The sequence below is a fragment of the Gracilinanus agilis genome, chromosome 4, assembly GCF_016433145.1.
Source record: "Gracilinanus agilis isolate LMUSP501 chromosome 4, AgileGrace, whole genome shotgun sequence".
In the NCBI taxonomy this organism is placed as follows: Eukaryota; Metazoa; Chordata; class Mammalia; order Didelphimorphia; family Didelphidae; genus Gracilinanus; species Gracilinanus agilis.
The window spans coordinates 341190331-341213525 of record NC_058133.1 but is presented as its reverse complement, the minus strand read 5'-3'; positions in this window follow the sequence as shown (position 1 = coordinate 341213525).

Genomic DNA, 23195 nt, shown 5'->3' with positions numbered 1-23195 from the left:
TGCACCCTATAATAAGTCTCAGAGGCAGGATTCAAACTCAGGTTTCTCGTGACTCTAAGCCCATCACTTTTCCCTTAATATTTCTCATCTTCCATAATAATAACTAGCACAATAATAGAAACTCACATTTATTGATTGCTTTTAAGATTTTCAAAGTACCTTCCTTATAACATCTCTAATAGATAGGTAGTAAAAGAAAGATTATTCTCATTTTAATTGTAACCCCAGTTCCAAAGCCCATAGCAATGTGACTCTTTTCTCACTGATGGAGATGAGGGTGATTCCCTGCACTGTGTGAGGGGTAAAGTGGAATAGCTAGAAAGAGAAGGATCACTTTAGTTCTCTTCAGGCTTTGAGTCATTGAATGTCTGTGAAGTTCAGGCACTTCTGACTTCCAGAGAGAAAATGTAAGATGTCAACCCCACTTTGGGTTGTTGAAGGAAACAACTCTGGGAAGACATGAAAGGGACTGAAGGTCCCTATCCCTAGTATACTGCATTAGAGACTTTGGGGAACTTTTCTCTTGGGTGAGATATAAGATTTTCTTCTAAGGGAGCTGAGAGATCAGTGACAAGAGAATATATACCAGACACTAGAAAATGAAGGACCTCTTCTATTGGGAGTGATGTAACTCAGCTCAACTAAAAGACAAGAGTCTGAAATCTCACCAAAGGTGAAATTCCATGAAATCTTTAGTGAAACAAATAAGAGATAAGAATGTGATGGAGATAGCTAGCTCCTCTCATATCTCCCAGAATCTTTTCTTTTCGCAACCTGAAATAGGATTGATCTCTTCAAAGTTGGAAGCCAAAACTTCTGGAGTGATTTGAAGCTTGAAGAGAACTTGAAAATTCTCAAATTTGAAGGTCTAAAGAAAACTGAAGAATGCTCTTTTCTTTCACTCTCATAAACTCTGTCCCACTCCTTATTTCTACCAATAAGTAGAGAGCCTTATACCAATGGGCTTTGGTTAATAGGGTTGCATAATGATGATATAAGAAGCATAGACATTGAAGCTAGTTTGTTTCATTCACAGAGACTTATTAAGTGTAAAAGCTAGGAAGAGAACACAAATATGCCCTCTGATTTCAAAACCATTTTCCATTAGACTATCACACACTGCCTCCAACAAAAATGAAACATTCTATACAAAACATGGCAGATGTGGGATAAGGATCTACACACCTCTCTCTCTTTCTATAAACAGAACTATGCATATGCTCTTTCAAAAAAAGTCTGGACCTGTCATTTTCAGTAGGGGGAAACTCTGTTGTAGACATTCCTTCTATTAATGCATATCAATAAGTTTTATAAAATGTATAGAATTAGAGAGATGGCTGGGGCACTGAATTTAATTAATCAACCAAGGTTATACTAATAATACATCAGTATATGAATCCATTTCTTCCTGATTCCAAGGTTGGTACCCTATTCAAGAGAGCACATGACCTTTTATTTATAAATTTAGATTTAATGCATATACATAAATGTGTATGTCTGTTTATTTACTTGAGTTATCTATCTAATATCAATAAACTTTTAAAGGAGTCTGGGCAAATTTTCTATCTATAGTTCTTAGTTGGACTCCAGGCTCATATTTAAAATTCACTATCTTCAGCCATTTTGTCATTCTGTATTGGATGAGTGACATGTGTACTCTGATAAGCAGGGGATGTCAATTAACCTTTCCTTAAAAGTCACAAGGTTAGAACATAAGGAAAGAGTTTATCTGTGCCAGGATTATAGCTCTGTGATTTTTCTAGGAAGCAAAGCATAATGCTGAGTTAGATTGTCTTTGAAAATGTTGAATCTTGCTCCTTCTCCCATAATATGCACTTTGTGGTTGTGACTGGCTATATGGTGGAACACTTTCCCCACCCTCATCTCTGAAATGAAAATGATGCTGTAAAGAGGATGGAAAGTCTCATCAAGACTGTGGCCACTACTCCTATCTACCTGTGGGTGGTAGCAAAACATCTGTTTTGCATCATCAATTGTCTTTCCTCTGTTGTGGTTTTTTTTCCCCCCCAGGTGTTTTAAAAGCCTTATTTCTATGAGTTTTGATGGAAATGACATATCTCATCATGTTGTGTTGTTTTCCCCATGATATAACCTGACTGTCTCCAATTGAGTGTGAAACATCCTGAAAAACATGTCTGTGGAATTGAGAGTTTCTCTGTAATAGGTAGCAAACCATAGTTAGTTATGAGTCTACTTGTGCCCGATCTTTGATGTCAGCTATCTTGTCCCTTTTTACATTTATGTTCCATAGCAATAGTTTCCTATAGAGGACTTTTGTTCTCTGAATAACATAAGCCCTACAAGGAAAGGAAATGAAACAGCTGTGTTTATGAAAGGGAAGGGAACAAAGGATAATAAACCTCCTCTAACAAACTGTCTGATAATTTTTAAAAAATACATATTTATACAAAAGCCTTACTTGTATCCCTTACCTTGGATGACCCATAGGTAACCCTGGGTTCCCCAAGACTATGCCAGCAGAAAGCAAGTTCTGACTGGTCTTAGTATGTTAGAAATGGGCATCATTTGCTTTGCAAACACCAACCAAGTTTGAAGAGACACATAAATAGCAGGCTAGTCAGAGAGCACAGTATTCTTTGGTTATGGAAACCCATGAAAAATGACATAGATGGTCTTTTTTCTAGTATGGATTGATTTGCAGTGATTATAGTAGAGTGGTTGAAAAGGACTAATTAATTAATAACTAAAAGTTACTAATGCTAACACTTTTTGTGTATTTGCTTACTATCTATGAGCATAAGCATAGCTATAGATATATTCAATGTGAGATTCTTGCCCAGTACTCAATAAGTCAGACTCCATAAATAGCAGAATGGAATGAACTTAATATGAAATTAATACTGACATTCCTGCTATAAATCAGGGGTTCAGAATATTGTGTCTATAGATTCCTGAGGATTATATGAATAGATTTCAGGGGATCAGTGATCTTGGATGAGAAACAAAAATACATCTTTATTTTTACCAACTTTGAATCATAATTTAACATTTCTTTTAGCTATTTAAAAACATCATTTGAAAATGAGTGAAGTGTTACTATAATACTGAAGGAGACTGTGGCATACAAATAAAAAAGGTTAAGGACTCCGGCTATCAAAGAAACCAAAGGCTATAATGTAGTTGCAAATAAGTTATGAAACCTATCTTCTTCAGAAAGGCAAATAAAGAAGTTGGTGGTTAATTCAATCATGTGACCAAAGGCAATAAGAAATGCCAGTTCATGGGACAGTTTATCATCTCACTGATGTACTCATGATGAAGATACTAGCATAGATTTTGTGTGTCTACATCATTTTTATATAGAGAAATGGGGAAAAAAGAAAGTGCTCTAAATTAAAATAATATTTTAAAACTCTTTGATATTGACTTTTATATATTAGATAGAAAAATAGGAAAAATAAAATCACTAAATTAAAGTAATACATATTTTAATACTTTGATATCAAAAGTAAAATGGTCTTGGAGGACATAAAAAAATTGAGACTTTATACACAGATATAAGAAATTTTTAAAACTAAAAGCTTGTAGATGACACAGAAACCTCGGGCCTATATTATGCACATGCAAGGTACCATGTTAGGTTCTTTGTATACAAAGAAAATAAAGAAGCCAATCTTGCCTTCAGGGAACTTGCATTCCATTTACAACTTGTACCTTTCTTAGCAGAGAATCAGGAGACACTGGACATGTGAAGTCCCAAATGGCAACACAAAAATTTAAAATTAATCCCTTTTAATAAATAGGAATGTTTCTGATATGGGAGACATTTTGAAATCAAAAGATTAAAATAAGCACTCTTTAGAGAAAAGGAATAAAGTATAAACTTATGGTAGGAGATCTAATTCTCTTGATTCTAGTGTGTGTCTCCTCACAACACCCCCCCCCCCAATCTTTCTATATCACAATGATCCTATTACAACAATAACAATGATTGGCTATATTCTAAAACAGTAAAAATGAACTATGGACTTAGTACATAATAAGATGACCACAAAATATTGATTATTGTTTTAAATTGACTTTATTTTTTTATATATGAAAACTACTTAACTTCAGAAAATATGTATTAAATGTATACTATGTGCAGCTCAGATAGGGACAGCTAAGTGGCAAAATGATAAAGCACTGGACCCAGAGACAGGAGGACTTATCTTTGAGTTTAAGTCTGGCCTCAAACTGTGTGACTCTGGGCAAGGGAGGACTTAACCCCATTTGCCTTAGTTTCCCCATCTGTAAAATGAGCTACAGAAGGAAATTCCAAAACTCTCCAGAATCTTTGCTAAGAAAACCCCAAATGGAGGTTGGACAGGACTGAAATGACTGAACAACAACAGTAACAAAAATGTTTTGAGGGTAAGATCAATCTGTTTCAATCATCTGGATTCTTAGTGCCTTGTAGTATTCCTAGTACAAAATAAGTTATTAATAAATACTTTTTTAAAACTCATTGATAACAAGATATATGCACAAATAACTATAATATAAAATACTATATGAAAACTAGAACAAGTGCTAACCAATTGTTATGTGAAGTGTAAAGGAGGAAGGATTGCTGCTGATAGAATGACTAGAGGTTTTATGGAGCAACTTGTTTAACTAGAATAGCATTTTGGGAAATTAAAGTCCTTCTATAATACTGCTCACTTCTGAGATCCTTATTTTGAGTATTGTATTCAGTGCCAGTCTATAACTGTAAAACTAAAGAAGAATGTGGAAAACATTGAGAGAGTTCAGAAGAGATCTATGAAGATGATTAAAGGGTTAGAAAATAAGCCCTAAGTGGTACCTTATTTAGACTGCAGAAGAGAGGAGTGAAATAATTATAGTTTTCAAGTACACTTAGGACTTTTCTATAAAGGATGGTGACTGTTCTCAATGTTCACTGAAGATGAAACAAGGAAAAGTGATATTAAACTTTGGGCATAAAATTTCTTGAAAGTGAAGATATTACATATTGGAATGGATAAGTAAGGGGCATAGTAAAATCTTCTCTGAAGATCCTTGCAAAAACAGTACTCATTCAAATTTACCCTACATGACTTTAGGAGGAAGAGAAGTCTTCTCAAAGATCATCCATCCTTATCAATTTTTGCTATTCATATTAAATTTAAACACTTCCTTCACTGATTTATAAACTTCTTTTTGTCACTTTTGGTCATTTTCACTTCGGTTCACATACAAATATGGGCCAAAAACTGAATTAGACCCAGAGAAGACATTCATGAATTGTGTTTCTGTTTGTTGTCATGCTTATAGATTATTATTAAAGCTATTTTTAAAATTAAGTACTTTAGAACCACAACAAAAATCCCCAGATCATTTCCTACTTGTCAAAGTGTTATGGAAATGGTATGATTATCAGGATTCTTCAATTATTCCATTTGCCCTTCACTGTACTACACAGACTTGTCCCTTCTCCAATCTGGAACTATCAATGGACCTGTCATTTTCTTTTTCTTTTTATTAGCTCTGAGCTCCAGGACAAACTAAGAATTTGGGTAAGAAATACTTCAGTGCTAAATCTCTACCCAGAAGATTTTCCCTCTTCAAATAACTCCAGGCAACTGTAACTTTATTTCCAACTAGTAAACTTGTTTGATGGTAAACATTTATAACAATGGTAAATAGACTTTCTCTTTGAGGAAAATATATATTTTTTCCCAGGTACTCACAAAAGATAAGAGTAAGGAGGAAAGGAGATATCTTTAAGAACCCTTCTCTTTATGTTATGTAGTAACAAAGTGGAGTAAGTATGTTGCCTGGGGGCAGCACGGGGTTAGTTGTTTCAACAATGGAGCTTTCCTTTAGATATCTCATAACTGACCAGCCCTTTTCTTATGTCTTGACTCTATCTGTACCTTCCTTGCCTCTCCTATCTCCAAGTGTCTACTTATAGCTTTGCATCCTACCTTAGCATGTGACTTCTACTCTTCTCACCAAAAATTCCTAGACTCAATAAAGATTTTTTAAAATTACTCTAAGATGCAACCTATTCTTCTATTTCTTTAGGATTCATTCAAAGGACTAGTTTGAACATCTTAAAGAGATCACCTGAAATGACCATATCTTTGACAATTTGTTTAATGCCTCATTTTTGGTGCCTTTAGCCAAATTAACTTTAGGTCCTCAACTCTCCAGGCCACTACCTCCACAAGGAAATTGGATGAATTGTTCTCCGATTCAAAACAAGTCATAAGCATAAGTGATTTATCAAATGTAACAAACTGCTTCTTGAATAGGTAAAGTCAGAACAGAATGAATCATGAGGAGCATATTTTTTATTTTTGGTCTAAATGCTATGCAATCTTGTTTCTGTTTTCCAAAGGGAAAATGCTGTTTGTTATATTTTCCAAATCTTTGTTTTAGTGAAAATTTTTTTTGGGTGGGGAAGAGGTCAGGGTTTAACAGGCTGGATTAGGAATCAGGAAAACCTGAATTCAAATTCTGACTCAGATTCTATCTGATTGTGTGACCCTAAGAAAATAATTTAACTTCTCTCACACTGTTTTCCCATCTGTAAAATGGGAATAACAATAACACTCATCTTACAGTTTTGTTGTGAGCATCAAATGAGGTAATATTTACAAAGCACTTTGCATAGTCCAAAACATTACATAAAAAAGTAGGCTGTTTACCTGCATACATTTCATTCCCACTCAATCTATACAAAGTCTGAAGATTCTCTATTGCTAGAAATTTTAAATTTTAGCTATTCATGAAATAATTATTTTCCCTTTCATCTCTTTCAAGGAAAAAGAGGGTTGGTAAAATGGGTGGAGTATAAAAAAGAAGTCCAGGAATTCATCTAATACTTCTCCATGGAAAGGAGGAGGCTCCCTTAAGAAAATACCTCTTTCAATAAAAAAATGAAAATATCATTCACAGGAAGGAAAAGCCAGTTAGCAGTGAACAAATCAATTTCTCATCACTGTTGTTCCATCTCATTTGGAATTTCTTTCCCACCCTCCCATATCTTCCCACTTCCTGGAGCTAAGCCCAAGTTTGCTTATGCCAGAGGCTAAATTTGGTGAGAAAAAGTAGAGATGATCAAATCCTTGGGAGGTCTTGAAATCCAGCCAGCAAGACATTTGCCTTATTCTGTGTGCCAGGCAGCAGAGGAGCGGAAGGTAAAACTCAGTGTCATGATCTCATTCTAGATTTGTTCTGTTCCCTTTGGTGTGGGTAACTCAAAAATGGAATGAGAGGCAGGGATGGGCTCATACCTTTAGCTGTGAATGAAGTGTCATGACAAGAATCTGCCCTCACCCACCACCTACACCTAACAACAACAGTTAACTCTGAAAAAAGGACCCACTTCAAAACTCTTCAGGAGTCCACACTGGTAAAATTGGAGGGCAAGGGTTATGTAATTAGCTAAAACCACAGCATGTAAACACAATCCAAGAAGTATCATTTTTAAATAGCTTAGAGCAGCCGTGTCCTATCTGAAGTGCTTAATGGAATTTTTTTTTCTGTATGATTTTATGATTCGTTAAAGTACAATTTCCTGCCAATTATTTATTTATAGATTCCTAAAGAAGATGAGTACAAAAGTCCTAGATTAATAACAAACTGCTAAAAAAAATACCCCACAAAACTTGGCAACCAAAAGAAACAACTATTGTAAATCAGTGTGGTTTAAAAATCAGTTCTGTCAAAGTACAAAATATTTGAGGTTACTAATTGAATAATAATAAGCAATATCAAAGTAAAAAGAGTCTCTCTGTTAATGCGTAAGATGAAAAAGTGTAATATAGTAGAAAGAGAACCATATTTGGAGCCAAATGATTTGGGGATTGATTCCTATTTCTTACCAGATGTGTAACTTCTAGTTAGTTACTTTACTGCTATGGTCATTAATTTACTAACATTCAAAATGAGAAAGATCAGATGATCACTAAAGCTTTCCCCTGTACTACATCTAAGATCCTATGATAATTTAAGAAAACACTTACACAACCTCTCTAGATAACCAAGACAAAAGTACAGGGCGGAAGATTGAGTTGCCTACATTGCAAATCAAATTGCTTTCCTTCCATAATTTTCCATATAAACCCAGCCTTGGATTTGTATATAACTCCTTCATTTCAAGGGAAAAAAAAGATATGACATGATGGATTATTTTTGAATTTTCATTCCAATACACTGAGGTAGGGAGGGCTAGTATTATTTGAATAGCATATTGACTGTTTGAATGCAGGCATCGTCTCACATATGTATTTTTACTCCCATCACCTACCTATGAGATTGGCCCATAGTACACATTTCCAGAATGCTTCATGACTGATTTCTTAGTTGATCTTCATTTCACAGATTAAATCATCCAAGCTCATGGACATCAAGTGATGCTCCAATGATCAGCTATCATGGTTTGAAATCAGACTTTGGATCTCTGGATGATTTTCAATACTCCCAGCTTTTTCTTCTATGCAGGGCACAATGTTAAATGCTAATGAATACATAAGGATTAATAAGGCCCTACTTACCATAAAGTAATAAAAAGTATAGTTGTAAATATGAGATAGAAGAATATATCAAACTGACCAACACTAAGCCCAGGGATAGTTAAGATGCTCATCATCTCCTGCTAAGAAGTTTTAACTTTAGACCTGTACATGTACCTAATTTTGTCTTGAGAAAGGTTTTCCTCTAAAGAGAAGGGCCAGGCTTTTTTCTTGACCTCTCTGGCTACTTACTCCTCCAACCTGGAATTCTGGGATAAATCATTTAAAGATTAAAGATTAGGTAAATCACACATGTAGAATCTTTTCAAAAAGGAATATAAAGGTATCCAATATTCACAGACATAGGACAATTATTTATTTCCTCCGCATAAAAAAAAATGCTTAAAATAGAAAAGCCTCATGAGTATTCACTGAAAAAGACAAAACATGATAGGGTGAATCCAAACTCCATTTCACCTTACCTGTTAGTCCTTCAGAGTTCAAATAGCAACCTCGTTATAGGTGCTCTCTTCTGGCAAACCAGACCAGAATAGGACAGGGAATCTGAAGAACTCAGAAATTCTGATCTCTTGAATTCATAAGGTTGCCTTTCTCTTTGGAAACATTTGTTCCTAGTTCCTGGTTCAAAACAGGATATGGAGATGGTATCCTGAGATTATATAATTATATAATTACATGTATAAAAACTCATACTGTGTCTCCAGGAGATGTCAAACAGTTAACATAAGTTCTCAAGATAGGAAGGTCAAAGAGAGAACTTCACTCAAAGTCTTTTGAGGAGAAGTTATCCCTGCTTTAATGGACAATAAAGGGCTAACTTCTTCATCTCAATGCACAAGTCCTTCAGGGCTGGCATAACTCTTACCCCTACTAATTACATAAACAGACATCCTTCTTCACTCTGCCCTAGTCAGTCCTCAACTGACATCACTCAGTCAGCTTAAATATTTCCATTCAATTGAATTAAAATGTATTAATTCTCTATTATGAGAGGCAACATATTACAGGGAACAAGCCTCAAAGTAGGGAAAACCTATGTTTGAATTCTTTCCCTGATTGCATACTGGCTCTAGGTGAAGTGCTTAAGCAAGTCACAGAACCCCTCAGGGCTTTAGAAAGTCCTAAAGGAATGAACATAGTTACCAGTTTCCATTGATAAGAATAAGTTTCTTACATCACTGAAAAAGTAAATAAATGAACACAGGTAGGGAAAACAGGTATGTGAGCATATCTGTATTTATGCATATGCATATTCATGTTTCCAGAGCAGCAATAGTGATAGGAAGATAAAAATTAAAAAGGCCTTGCTATCTTATATATCCTTATATTCTTCTATTCTAAGGTGAGGAAATAACATTAATACAACAAACTATATTACTGATAAATTATACGAAAATGGTTATATGATGAAGTAGCTAAAGGGTGGCTCTCTAAATCAAGAAGACTTAACACTTGGGTTCAACTCTTTCCTCTGACACACATTAGCCAGGGGCAAATCACTTAGTGCCCCAAACAACTAATTAATTGCAGAGATTTTCCACACTGGAACTTGCCCATGTCAATGAAAACTGAAAATAAATCTTAAAATGGAGAGAAAAAGAACATCTTGAAATTGTAATTAAAAAAATAACAAAACAAAATAAAGTTCTACTTCTCCACTCCCCTTCTCCCAGACTTCGCACACAAAGTCATTCATCCCGTGAAGTAAAATCATTGAGCAAAATATAGTGCTTAAAGTTTTAAGCTTAGTACATAACTAAGAGAGCAGAGAAGCATGGCTCTTCTTAAATTAATGATCCTTTCCACAGTTCTCCACCTCTATAATCAAGAGACCCTTATGGAATTGATTGAAATAAATAGTCACACTCTGAAATTCATTCCCATATTATTGTAAATGGTAAACATAACAACAGAATAGCAAGGCATAGCCTTGCTTGCAAACCATATTATGTTGACAACTAAACCCAGGAAATTCAAAGAATCTAGTAGATTCTGATAATCCTATCTTAATATTTTTTTCCTTCTTGGAATAGAACATTTTTTTATTTGCTGGTCAAAAATCATACTGGTTCATTGACTTTATTACAGGCACAGGTTGAGTCCATATATATATATATACACATATATATATATATATACATATATATACATGGACATTTATATGCATATAGATGCATCATATATATATTTACACAGAGAAACACATTGACATGCATTTATATAATATATATATATACAGACAGAGATACATCTATATGCATATAGATATTTATATACCCACTCATTTGTATATAAACATCTATTATACACAGCTCTTTTTTTCTTTTCTCTATATATCTCCTTTTCTCTCTTCCTCTTATCCCTGAATGCCTTGACTGCATACCCTACTGGAGAGCTGAGCACTAGGGAAAGAAAAATGATATCCCATAGACAAGAATAGCCATTTTAGTTCAAGCAGGCTCTTTGCTCGAAGTCCTAGTTTTAAGTGATACTAAAGCATTCCCTGGAATTTGAAGATGAAGGTAATTGCATGACTATAGCCCAAGAAGTCATGTTCACTATGAATGAAATCTATCCATATGTAATTCTCTCATTCTATATTAATAGATGAACTATTTTCATAAAACAAATTAGTGAAGTGTCCCAAATGCCAGGCTTTTGAGAAGGCAGTATATAAAAGTGATGGGATATTCCTATCATCTAGCAAAACAGCTAGATGTGCAAGTTATCCTGTTGTTCATTGAACAAAACCTCAGTTACCCTTTAGAGTAGCCTGACCCTGGTGACAATTATAGGTAGGATGTTTTTATGAGAACTTTTAGTAATGAATTTTATTATTCATGTAGTGTTTTTATATGAATAGTTCAAATTTATCATGTTAATCTGGAAGAAATTACACTGAAGGGAATAAAGAGAAGAAAAAAAAAAGTTTAATTTTGAGTAAATTTCTCTTTCTCTCTGTCTCTGACTCTGTCTCTCCATCCGTCTCTGTTTTTATTTATTCAGTTCTATTCTATTCAAGGAACTGTGCTAAGTGACAGGGGTACAAATAAAGGGGGTGGGGAGGAAAGGTCCCTGTTCTCAAAGGGGAGACAACATGCAAAAAAGTATGTATGAACAAGATATATACAGACAAAATTGGAAATAATCAACAGAGAGGAAGGGACTTATATTGAGAAGGATTGGGAAGAAACTTCTAGTAGAAAAATGATTTTTTTCTCCCTGAGACTTGAAGGAAGCATTGAAAGCCAGAAGATGGGACTGAGTAGGAAGAGAATTCCAGGCATGGAAGACAACCAGTAAACATTCACAGTCAGAGGCTCTGGAATGTCTTGGAAGAGGAACATCTAGGAGGCCAGCATCACTGTATGGCGCAGTACTTGTAGAGGAATTAGATAGAAGCAATATAGTTATACGGGCAATGAAGGAAAGATATAAAAGGTATCTGAAGGTGGAGAAGATAATTAAACCATGGGAAAAAAATCTCTGATTTTATTAATGCTGAAAAACTTCTACTGTGAGAACATTAATAACTACTGACCTATATGACTTTCCTGTCTACACAAATTTTTTCTACAAGATATATATATATATATATATATATATATATGTATGTATGTATGTCTATATATATAAGTCAAGGATGTCTTCAGGCTTTTACAAAGCAATATCCAGAAATAAATAGCTTCCTTATCTTCTTAACATTAACTGAAAGATGTATTTTTCCAAGTTAAGAAGTATTTATTTTTTCTTCCTCCCACATTTAGAAAAGTAAAAATAAGAAATAGTCAAGCAACCCCCCCAAAAAACATACATTGTCTATATTAAAAAAAACCTCATATTTCACTTTCCATCTTGAGTGCACTACCTCTGTGTTAGGAGGTGGACAAGATGTTTGGTGATTCTCTAGAATCACGATTGCTCATTGCAACTATCAGAATTCTAGTCTTCCAAAGTTATTTGTCTTTACATTGGTGTTGATATTTAATAAATCTTTCTTATGGTTCTGCCTACTTCACTCTCAATTACTTCCTACAAGTTTTTAAAGTTTTCTCTGAGATCAACTCTTTCAACATTTCTCATAATTCAAAATATTCCATCATGCCCATGTATCATAATTTGTTCAGCAATTCCCCAGTTGATGTCCCCCCCAATTATTTCTACTTCTTTGCCACTACAAGTATTACTATAAATATTTTTGTACATATATGAGTTTCTGCTTTGATCTCTCTGTTGTATGCCCATTATATTGCTATACGGTCAAGTAATATGGGCATTTTAGTGACTTTGGGAGCATAATTACAAATTGTTTCCAGAATGATTATACAAATTCGCAGCTTCACCAGCAGTGTATTAATTTCCAGTTTTTACTTAGTACCTCTAACAGTTCTCATTTTTCTTTTTCTTTTTTTGTCATCATTGTCAAACTGATGACTATGAGGTAGAACCTTAGAGTTTCTTTAATGGATATTTCTCTAATGAAAAATTTGGGAGCATTTTTCCCATATGTTAATTGAGCAAAGATCTAGAAAGTGGAAGATCTCATTGTGCTTATTGCTTGTCAATGACAAGAAATGATTTAATTTAATTTAACCAAATAATGCTTTCTGGGTTCTTTTATATCAAACTGTCTCCCAGTCATACATCAAAGTCATTTTGGATTCCTTGAAATGTATAACAGAAAAAAAAAATGCTGTTGACTAATTCCCTGATTCTGAACACCAAGAGGAGGTACAAAACAAGGAGATGCATGCTTAATAAAGATATTTGCTTACCCATGGAGGAGATCAGGTATGGACTTCAGGTAAAGGAGAGAAAAATTACCAGTGGATGGTAAAGTCCTTCATATGCTTCTACTTATAGTCATATTATATTAATTCTCTCAAGCCCTAAAGAACTGTTGAGCTTCTTGGAAAAGATTTGCAATGCCTCAAAGGAGTCTGGCTGGCCTATCCATCTACATAGGAAAAATCAGTTGGAAAAAAAAAATACAGAACCCAGATAATGCATTTGTATGACTACCCTATAAAGCTTGTTCATTAGCATGTATATCTAGGACAAACAATATCAAAGAAATATGAGTTTGGACCTAAAGTTGAAAAAAAGGAGAATATTAGATTTGATGGGTTTTGCTAAACTTAAAGCTTTCCCCAAGCTGAAACCTCTCATGAGAGGAAAAACCCTTTTCACTAATAACATTTTACTGGTATTATGATAGGTAGGGAATATTCACAGAATACTACTATCTCTGATGAATAATAAGCATGCCAGAGAGTAATGGAGAAACATATGCAAGATGTTGATTCAAACAAGATGCTAAAGTCAGTTAGGAAGGCCAATAAAGAGAATCAGAAAAAGAAGTGTTCAACTAGGACCAGCAAGGTGGTTCAGTGGATTTGGAGCCTGGCCTAGAGTTAGGAAATTCAGGTTCAAATCTGGTCTCAGACATTTCCTAGCTGTGTGACCCTGGACAAGTCACTTAACCCCCATTCCCTAACCCTTTCCACTCTTCTGCTTTGGACTCAATATGCAATATTAATTTTGAGATGTGAGATAAGGATTTTTTTAAGAATATAAAAAAAAAACTACTAAAAACTACTTTAAATACTAAAAAAAAGTACTAAATAAATAGAAAAGGTGGGCTCATCATGTGACAAGAGCTACAGACATCCAGATGGCCCCACTGCTAGCTTTGAGATGTAAAGAGAATATGAGAAAGACCTTCAGAACATGGAGCAGATCCCTAGGGGCAATCTTTAGGACAACATGAATAAGCATCACATTGAACGGGCAAGATTGGATGAGTTCTGATTTTTATTATTGGAGGGAGATCCAAAATCAATGAGATTACAGTTTTATCTGAGTTTTTGAGTAATTAGGAAGGAGGAAACCTTGACTTACTATTTACTCTGGGGATTTAAAACCATTATTGTAAAAAAATTTTTAAAGTTTTCTTGAAAATAATTTATACTAACAACATAGCCTGTCTTAGTCTATTTGACTCTAAACTAGAGTAGTGTTGCTTCTCTTTAAGATTCTAGTTTCTAATAATAACAAATCAGACTTACTTTGTGTAGACTATTTGGAATAAGTGAGAACTATTTGAAGTAATGCTTAGCACAACATGTATAATAAAAAAGCTTTTTTTTCCCCTACCATAACCCAACATAAATGGGAGATTCTCTTCATTTTAGATTTGTAGTCCAGTTTCTCCAAATGAACAAGTTAATATATGTGGGCCTCTAACTTTTACATGTTTATCCAAATTCAAACCTTTCTAACATTTTTTTTTAAACTCTTATCTTCCATCTTACAATCAATACTGTAAATTGGTTCCAAGGCAGAAGAGTGGTAAGAGTAGGCACTTGAGTTTTAGTAACTTGCCTAGGATCACACAGCTAGGAAGTGTCAGAGAGCAGATTTAAACCCAGGACCTCCCATATCCAGGCTGGGCTCTTTATCTACTTTGCCATCTAGTTCCTCCCTTTTGAAGGCTTACTCATTATTAATGGAGATTCAATACATATATGCATATTTTGTGAGAAACTTTTACAGGACATTATCTAATCTTTTTTTTCCCCCTTTTCCTATCTCCAAATCCTTGTACATAGTAGGCACTTAATTAATGTTCAAATTGTCCCTAACAGGATGTATGCCTCAGGCTGAATTTCTCTAGGCAAGGATGTTGTAGGTTTACTTGGAAAAATACATTTAGTTTCTTTAAAAAAAATACTACCATGATTCACATTCCATTGATTGTCCTTTTTCTTTGAGGTCTTTTCTTTAAAAACAGAAAAGAAAAAAAAAAGATGAAAGATTAAAAGAAGATAAAAGCTTTTCTACTCTTACTTGTTTCCAGAGATACTCTATCTGAAAACTGTGCTAGGGTGTCCATTACATAGTAGCACGCAGGTAGAATTTACAGCCTGGCAAGGCCTAGGCAGCAGCTTCTCTGCCAAGGATGCTCCAAGAAAAAAAAATTTTAAAAGCCTCTCACTTACCCGGTGACTGCCTGCGATGAGTGATCTTAGGAATGGATAAAAGTAAAGGGGCTGATATATGGAATCCACTTTCATTACTGTAAATGATATCATGTGTTTGCATTTACTTTAAAGTTGATCAAATGTAACAGAAGACAGTGTTGACAGATCCTGGAGAAGTGTTAACCTTTTCTTTTATCTTTCTTGTGTGCACGCAGCTTGTACCATAAGGCTCCTTAGATAGTTTTATTAGCTGATAGATGAAGAGTTGTACAAGATACACAGACAAAGAATTCCATTGTTAGAAACAATTGTCTGAAACACGATGAATGAGCTACTTAAACTGTTTGGTTCATGTACAGTAACACCAGGCCTTTTAACTAAATACAGGGATTGGGATAAAAAAAAATGCCTGTTTTTTTTTTCTAGTTTGTTTTTAATGTAAATTGAATTTATATTAGCCGATCAAGTCCAGACATGTGGGCAATTGGTTTACATTATGTGAGAGTGTTGTTCCTTTTATCCAAAGACTCAAGACTGGATGATTTATATATAAATGTGAATTTGTGAATTTTCTTAAAAGTTTACATGGAGAAATATTTTAAAATATTATTTATCACATCTTTCTATCTCCTTTTTAATTGGTTGTGAGACATGCTAAACTACAAATATGTATACATAGATATGTTCAATTAATTAACTTTAACAGCTTAAAACATTAACAATTTAAAATTTGGGGACAACCTGTATACACATACCTACCTACCTACATGCATACATACATATAAATATATATATATATATATATATATATATATATATATATATATAGAGAGAGAGAGAGAGAGAGAGAGAGAGAGAGGGGGGTAAACTAGAGATAGACTGAGGCAGAGATTGTAGTACTTAAGGTACAGCAAAAAGTGTTAAATCTGAAATCAGAGGATTCTTTCATTCAAATTCCACCTCTCCTTACTATTTGTGTGATCTAGGGCAAGTCATCTTTCTGGAATTTAGTTCCCTTAAGCTGTAAAATCAAGGAATTGGACCAGACACTTTTGTAGTTGCTGGCCAGCTCTAAATCTATGATACAATATAGCTCTCTTCTCAGGAAGTTAAAACAAAACAAAAGAAATGGACTGAGAATCAGGACATGCAGGTTGTATATCTCTCTCTGCCTCAAATGTGCAGTCTGACTTTAGGCAAACCACAACCACTTGAGAATTGGATTAGATTATGTCTAAAGTCATTTTCTTAAAGCCTCAAATGACCATGATCCTATGGAATCTGACCTATGGTTTTCCTCAACTGAAAAAATAGCATACAATATTAAATATATCTGTTTCCTTTTTAGATATGAAATTATATATCAGAATCTAGTTGTATCTAAGTTTTGAAGGGATTCTCATACATTTGTTAATCTATTTGGATTCTTTAGTGAAAATTTTATTGTTTAGGCATTGAAGCAAAAGATCATAATAATGTGTATGTGTAAATGAAAGTAAAATACTTTAAACATATAGTTTTTTTTAAACCCTTGTACTTCGGTGTATTGTCTCATAGGTGGAAGATTGGTAAGGGTGGGCAATGGGGGTCAAGTGACTTGTCCAGGGTCACACAGCTGGGAAGTGGCTGAGGCCGGGTTTGAACCTAGGACCTCCTGACTCTAGGCCTGATTCTCACTCCACTGAGCTACCCAGCTGCCCCTAAACTTTCAAACTGTTTCTAATAGGAGTGTGATTTTTTAAAGCAAAAAGAAAGGAAATGAAAAGAATTCCATGGTTATGAAATAAATGATAGCAGAAGTTGTTTTGATTTCTTTTTAATAGAGAAACTTTCTGGGCAAAAATATCTTCAACCAAGAATTAAATTACTGAGGTTGTGGTTCTTGACACATCAACTCTAACTTGCTGCTTTTGTTTTGTTTTCTTTGCTAAGTAACGTTGATTAGTAAGATTTAAAATTTCTGCTATCAATCATCACTAAAGATGAGTTATATGTATATACATATATATGTTTATATGTGTATACACATATATGCAACTATACAGTAGCCAGTAAATTTTAATTATGCCTCAGACATCCTTCTTGACCTTTCCACAGCATTTGATTCTCTTGACTACACTCTCTCTCATATACTCTTTCCTCCTGCTTTTTTTTTTTAAATACTATTTCTCCTCCCACCTGTATGACTAATCCTTGATTTTCTTTGATGAATTATCAATTATATCCATGCAAGGGTGTACTGCAGACTAGTCTACCCTGTGTCTTCTTCCTCCTCTTTTTCTTTTTCTTTATACTGTTTTTTTGTTATTTAATTAGCTATCTTCAGTTTATCATCTCTATACAGAAGATTCCCACATCTGCATATTCAATGCTCCTCTTTCTTCTAACTTCCAACTCTACACAGATGTCTGCTGGACATTTTCACTTCAATGTCCCATAGATATATTAGACTTATTTTGCCAAAAACCAAATGTCTTTTACATAAAACTCACCTTTCACTCAAACTTCCATTTTCTTCTATTCTGGGTTTGATTAACTTTCCTCTCACCCAGACTTTCATTTTCTATATTATCTTCAACTCTCCTTCATTTCCAACTCATCCATCTTTAGTCTATTTACAAAAGTCTTACTAATTCTCTCTTTACTGTATAGCTCACATCTGTCCTCTTCTCTCCACCTACACAACCCTAGTCGAGGTTTTCTCTGAGGTAGGAATCTCAGTTGGCTGGGGATGGGGGGATAAATAATACTATGTTTTTATTCATAAAACAATTTGTCATAGAGAAATAGATTATAGCTTCAGTTAGGCAATATGAATAAGAAGTTTATGAAAGAAGGGAGAAAAGTGACATGTAACAGCATTTGTGAGTACATAAAGTTCTTCACTTCTTCGAAGTTCCTTGAACTCCAATAACTCTGAGATTTAAACATATAGTTTTTTTTCATCTTATAGAAAGGGAGACATACAATGTTCTTAACATTAGGGATATGAAAGCCAATAGCTGAGAATTTTAAATGTTATTCTTGGACCCTCAGTCATAAGTATTATATGTGCCTATACTACCAAAATTCCAATTTCTCCATTCTTTAATCTATCCTCCACACAACGGCCAAATTGTTATTCCTAAAACAGGCATCTCTGACCATTTTAACTTACCTGAACAAAAAGCTTCAATGACTGAAATTTGGCTCTAGGATAAAATATAAATACATCTATTAGGCAATTTAAGGTCCTTCTTAACCCAAGGGTGAAAAGTACCTCCAGATTGCTTTCCTTGACGACTTATGGTATATTCTGTATGGATCCTATGACCCTGCTATAAACTCTGTTTTTGAGTCAAACAAATGTAACTGTTTAAAACAAATCTACCAAATTTCTCTTTCCTCCTTATAAGCCTGTCTACTACTTCCAGGCCTTGTGCCTTTTCATTGGCTATTCTTCATGACTAGAATTTCTTTCTCATCACTTTTCTATCTTGGAATCCTTGATTCTTTTCAGGGTTTAATTCAAGTGATACATCTCATAGAAAAGGTCTTTTCTGATCACCTCAATCATTAGTGTTCTCTCTCCCCCAAATTAAAATTTTCTGTTTCCTTATCCCTTTTCAAGCTATTGCTCCCCAATAGAATGGGATGGTGGGAGTGTTTTCATGATTGTCATATTCTTAGGACCTAGCAAAGTACCTGTCATATATCATTTATTTATTTTTACACCCTTATCTTCTGACTTAGAATTGATTCTGAATATTGGTTTCAAGGTAGAAGAGTCTCAAGGATGAGGCAGTTGGGGTTAAATGACTTGTCCAGGATGACACATCTAAGAAATGTCTGAGACCATATTTGAACCTAGGATCTCCAGTCTCCAGGCCTGACTGTTTTATTCATTAAGGCATCTAGTTGCTTCTGTCGAATAGTATTTGTTTGTGAGTGTGTGTGTGTGTGTGTGATCTTGAAAATCTAGATAAAATTTTTTTACTTTTGTGTTCCTTTCCAAAACTTTAACATTTTACTTATTTTAACTAAAAAAAAGAACTTGTGGGAATTTATGTTATTAAAAGATTAAAAATGATATTACATAATAATATACATATATTTTATGAATTTCAGATCTTTAAACCTTTCCTGTGTCATCTGCTGCCCTTCATGTGTCATCTGTGGCTTTCAAAAAATTGTCCCCACATTCCCATTTAATTCCTTGTGCCAGTTTATGATATATCAAAACCACTATGGGGAAAGTCATGAAGTGCAAGGGATACTTGTATTTCTGGCCTTGGAAGTATATTTATTAAATTTATTCTATTAAATTTAATTTAATTTTAAAATGTTGAATTATTTATAGTATCAATGACATATTTGTAATCCAAGTTAATAAGAGAAAATTACTATTTCAATTGCAGGTTTGTTTTGGTAATAATTTCATCTTTTAAAAAATTTCAATGATAATTTCAATAATTTCAATAAATCAGTTACATTCAAATATCATTATCTATTCAGCCATTTCTGCCATTCATTGCATTTGTGTTATCTACAGTTATTTTGTCATAATAAAACTTTCATAAATATTTTCATACAAACACAGCTTTTTTTTTTATCCTCCTAATAATGCCTTCAGGGCCTAACCCTAGTAATGGTCAAAATGCATCAACAGCTTTAAAGTTCTTAATGTCCATTCCCATCTTGTTTTCTAAAAAAAAAATTTTTTATTTTAAAATGTACAGCTGTCAATGCAATATCAGGTCCCTTTCTCCATGATCCTATCAGCATTTAATTTGATCACTGGTTCTCAGTTAACATATATTATCATGGGCATATTTTACTACATTGTTCCTTAAGCAGCAAACAAAATTTGTTGGCTGGACCATACTCTTTCCAAACAAGTCTTTCCATCACGGTCATACCTAGTTGAACTTTTATTCCAGTGCTGCCACCTCTCAGGGATGTAGGATTACCTCTATAGTATGGTAAATATTAAGAATAGACTTTTGCAGAATATTTACACTCTCTAAGCTATTAGTGTCCCACCAGAAACTACATTAGATGTTAAACAGTATAGTCTTATGCAAGCATTTAAGCTTGTTGACTTGAATTAGACAGAATTAAATTTTCTATTTGTTAAGTAGACTATGCATCAGATTTATAAATTATAGAGAAAAGTATAACAGGTTGTAAATGTTTTCAAATCCTAATTATGAATGAATGAAAAATGTATTAAATGTTAATTATATATTTTACTTAAGCCATCTTAAGTACCAAATATATAAATAGCAAAAGAAGACATCCTTGCTCTAAAAGAGCTCATATTCTATTTTTTATTTTTTTCCAGATTACATGTTAATACAATTTTTAATATTCATTTTTTTGACCGTTTATAATCTACGTACTCTTTCTCCCTCCAGCTCTCCTCCTCTTCCCAAGAACCAAATAATATGATATAGGGTGTATGTATATATATATATATATATATATATAATCAAAAAATACAAAAATTAGAAGGGAAGCAACAAATTGGGGAAATTTTTTATAACAAAATTCTGAGACAAAGGTCTAATTTCTCCAATATATAAAGAACAAAGTCAAATATATAAGAAATCAAGCCATTCCCTAAATGTCAAATGCTCAAGGGATATGAATAGGCAATGTTCAGATGAAGAAATCAAAAGTATCAATAATCACATAAAAATATTCTAAATCCCTTCTGATTAGAGAAATGCAAATGAAAACAACTCTGAGGCACCACCTCACACCTAGCAGATTGGGACACTGAAGCATTGCTGGTGGAGTGGTGAATTGATCTAACCATTCTGGAAGGCAATTTGGAATTATGCCTAAAGGGCTTTAAAAGACTGCATAACCTTCGATCTAACAATACCACTGCTAGGTTTGTACCCTAATGAAATAAAAAAAAATGTTAGCACAAAAATATTTATAGTCATGCTTTTCATGGTGACAAAAAAATTGGAAAATGAGGTGTTGTCCCTTGATTGGGGAATGGCTGAATAAATTGTGGTATATGATGGTGACAGAATACTATTGTGCTATAAGGAATGATGAACTGCTTGATTTTTATAAAAACTGGGAAGACCTCCATGAACTGATGCAAAGTGAAATGAGCAGAACCAGGAGAACATTATACACAGTAACTGAAACATTGTGGGATGATAAAATGTAATGGACTTTGCTACTAATAGCAACACAATGATCTAGGACAATCCCGAGGGACTTAGGAGAAAGAATGTTATCCACATTGAGAGAAAGAACTCTGGGCATAGAAACACACAAGAAAAACATGATTTATCTCTTGTTTATATAGGTATATGATTTGGGGTTTTGATTTTAAAAGATTACTCTATTACAAAAATGAATAATATGGAAATAGGAAGTTTGTGTTAATAAATATATAACCCAGTGAAATTGCTTGTCAACTCTAGGAGGGTGAAGGACTAGGGGAGAGAGGGAACATGAATCATGTAACCATGGAAAAACAATCAATCAATATATAAATAAATAAAAATACATATTTTCCTGTTCATCATGTTATGAAATAAAGACCTATATTATTTACACTAGAGAAAATTCATGGAGAAAATAAAAGGAAAATGGCTTATTTCAATCTGTATCTGGACTGTATCACATCCAATTTCTGCTGAGATTGGATCGAGTGAGCTAAGCCCTTTTTCTTGCTGCTGGAGCTGCATTGTGACACAATTCCACTGAGGTTTGTTCAGCACTCTCTCCACATACTGCAGTGAAATGAGTCCTTCTTTTTGTTTCTCCACATTCTTCTGGGCTGGAACACTATGCTTCACACCTTCTTCTGTTAGTTCTGCCACTCCAGGATTCTTTTTAAGACATTTTTGTTTTCCTGTGGTCATTTGGGAAGGTTGTTGGCAGGCTCCGAGTGTTTCTTATTCTGCCATCTTGGCAAACAGAATAAATGCTGAGTTCATATTCTAATAAGGGAAACAATGTACTGAAGGTTTCAGTTGTAAGTCAGATGGAAAGGTCTCATAGTCTTAAGGGAGCAGCACTGGGTTTGTTGGTGACAGAGGCAGAAGAATTCAAGGTTCCTTATTTCTATTGCATCGTTCTTGACCCTATTCCATAGGAAGAATGTTAAGATAACTATTATTAGAAAATATTTACAATTGCCTTATTGTTCGTTTTTTCTATATTAATGAATTAATATCTTCTATATTAATGAAATAAAACAAAAATATTTTTCTATAATAAATAATGAAACAGACTAGTCTCATTAACTCCAGGTGACATAGGATGTAGCAATTTGAACTCAATGTAATCTCAAACCTCAGATTCCTAATGGAAGGTATGGCATTGACAATAGGTTACCTTAATTTTATAGATGAGATTTAAAAGGACAGTAAAAGATTAAATAAATCATGGAGCTGAAACATCATCACATTACAAAAAAATCTAGTAATAATAATTTGCTTGTCTTGGCCTAACAAATTGTAATTTACCCATGTAACCGTTCTTGTAGTTGTTGGTCATGCCCCCTTATGCTGTGCGGTTTTGACATCTTTATTCCAAAACAAAATTTAGGATCATTAATCCCAATTACAAGTGGGGGGTGAGGCAAGGAGGGAAAAGGAGAGGCCAGAAAGTTGGGGTTCAGATAGGATGGAAATTCTACGGTCCTATATTAACCTCATGTCCAAGCAAAAGCTACCAACTATTTTTAGCCTTC